At 39.5% G+C, this 2,130-nt stretch overlaps 1 non-coding gene across 1 annotated transcript; it reads right to left on the bottom strand.

The window, feature by feature from the left end:
- Positions 1-476: 476 nt before the first annotated feature.
- Positions 477-583, bottom strand: LOC141688293 (small nucleolar RNA R71). The gene has a single exon (XR_012561745.1). It is a non-coding gene; the product is annotated as a small nucleolar RNA R71 (small nucleolar RNA).
- Between the last annotated feature and the right edge of the window lie 1,547 nt (positions 584-2,130).

Genomic DNA, 2,130 nt, shown 5'->3' on the forward strand with positions numbered 1-2,130 from the left:
GAACTTGTGGTAGTTTGTAGGGAAGTTTTTGAGGAATAAAAGAAGGTAGAAGAAGAAGAGAAAGTTGAAGAGACAATTGTAGTAGCTATGGGTGATCAAGCGGAAAATCTGAAGGCTTTGATGACTATTCTAAGCCTAAGATTAATGACATCCAGTCTAGCATCATTAGACCAGCCATCAGGGCTAACACTTTTGAGATCAAGTCAAGCACAATCCAGATGATACAGAACTCAATTCAGTTTAGGGGTTCTCCTACCGAAGACCCCAACATGCACATTAGGGATTTCATCGAGATTTGCGACACTTTCAAGTTTAATGATGTGACTGAAGATGCTATCAAGCTACATCTCTTTCCATTCTCTTTGAGGGACAAGGCAAAGTGCTGGTTACACTCTCTACCAGCAAGATCAATCACCACTTGGGAAAATCTCGCTCAAAAATTTCTCACTAAATTCTTCCCAATGGAAAAGACTGCCACAATCAGGAATGCTCTTACTTAATTTTCTCAATAAACTGGAGAATCTCTGTGTGAGGCTTGGAATCGATATAAGGAGATGCTAAGGAAGTGCCCACATCATGGCATGCCTGATTGGATGATTATTAAATGTTTCTACAATGGATTGGGTGCTACTTCTAGACCCATGCTTGATGCATGATCAGGAGGACCCTTGTGGGATAAGAGCTACGATGAAGCTTATGAACTTATTGAACTGATGGATGCTAATGAGTACCAGAATCCTTCCCAGAGACTGACTCAGGGAAAAGTAGCAGGAATTCTGGAGTTGGACGTAATAACTGCTATAACTTCCCAACTTAAGGCTTTGATAATGAAGGTGGACACTTTGGCTAATTATGGAGTAAATCGAATCACTAGTGTCTGTGAGCTTTGTGCTAGTGCCCATGAGACTAAATAGTGCGCAATTTTTAATGAATCAACTCAGTTCGTAAGCAACTTCTAGCGATCGCAACACCTGTGCCAGCCACCTATAATCCTAACAACCGCAATCATCCTAATTTCCGTTGGAGCAACGCTCAGAATGTGGTTCAACATCCTTATCAGCAGTATCCAGCTAAGTAGTACAACCCCCTTGGTTTTCAGCAACCGCAGTATGTACCAAAACAACAACTCCAGCTACAACAAGCTAATGAAAAATCTGAATTAGAGGAGTTGAAGCTCATATGCAAGAGTCAAGCTGTTACCATCAAGACCTTGGAAAATCAAATTGGGTGAATTGCCAATGCCTTTCTAAATCGTCAACCTGGTACATTTCCTAGTGACACTGAAGTGCCAGGAAAGAGGGAAGCTAAGGAGCAGGTAAAGGCAATCACTTTGAGGTCTGGGAAGGTTGCGAATCCTGAATAAACTCAAGAGTTGACTGAAGAAGTTGGGGCTGAGAAAGAAGCAAAGCAGCCGGATAAAAAAGTGGAACCAAAGAAGACTACTGTTGAGCACACTCTGCTTGAGGGTAATACAAGGGAGAAACAGATCTATCCTCCACCGCCTTTTCCTAAGCGGCTGCAGAAGAAAAAGCTGGACAAGCAGTTTGAGAAGTTTTTGGAGGTGTTCAAGAAACTTTATATCAACATATACCTTTCGCTGAGGCTCTCGAGCAGATGCCTAGTTATGCAAAGTTTATGAAAGGTATTCTCTCTCGGAAAGTGAAACTAGATGATTTAGAGACTGTCGCTCTCACAGAGGAATGCAGTGTTATGCTGCAGCAGAAGTTACCTCCGAAGCTTAAGGATCCAGGAAGCTTTACTATTCCATGTACTATTGGAAAAGTGTCTTTTGACAGATGCTCACTACGCCATAGATTGGATTCTGCAACCCTTCACAGTGGGGTTACAAAGAAAAGTGTAATAGTAGCCTTCAAAACCAATGTCTGTCGCAAGCCCTCTTTTTTGATGTTGCGGTAGAGTCAAATTGTGTTGATTTTTATGAATTTAACTAATTAGTAATTTTTTATATTGAAATGAAATAACAATTGAAATATATATTTTATTTATTTATAAAAGTTAATAATATTAGTGTAGTGATTTAAAATATCATAATGATAAATTGAACGCTTTATAAAACTTAACAAGTCACTAGTGGATTTATTTACAATATTTAAAGTAATTAATTAATTG

This window comes from Apium graveolens, chromosome 9 (genome assembly GCF_009905375.1).
Source record: "Apium graveolens cultivar Ventura chromosome 9, ASM990537v1, whole genome shotgun sequence".
In the NCBI taxonomy this organism is placed as follows: domain Eukaryota; kingdom Viridiplantae; phylum Streptophyta; class Magnoliopsida; order Apiales; family Apiaceae; genus Apium; species Apium graveolens.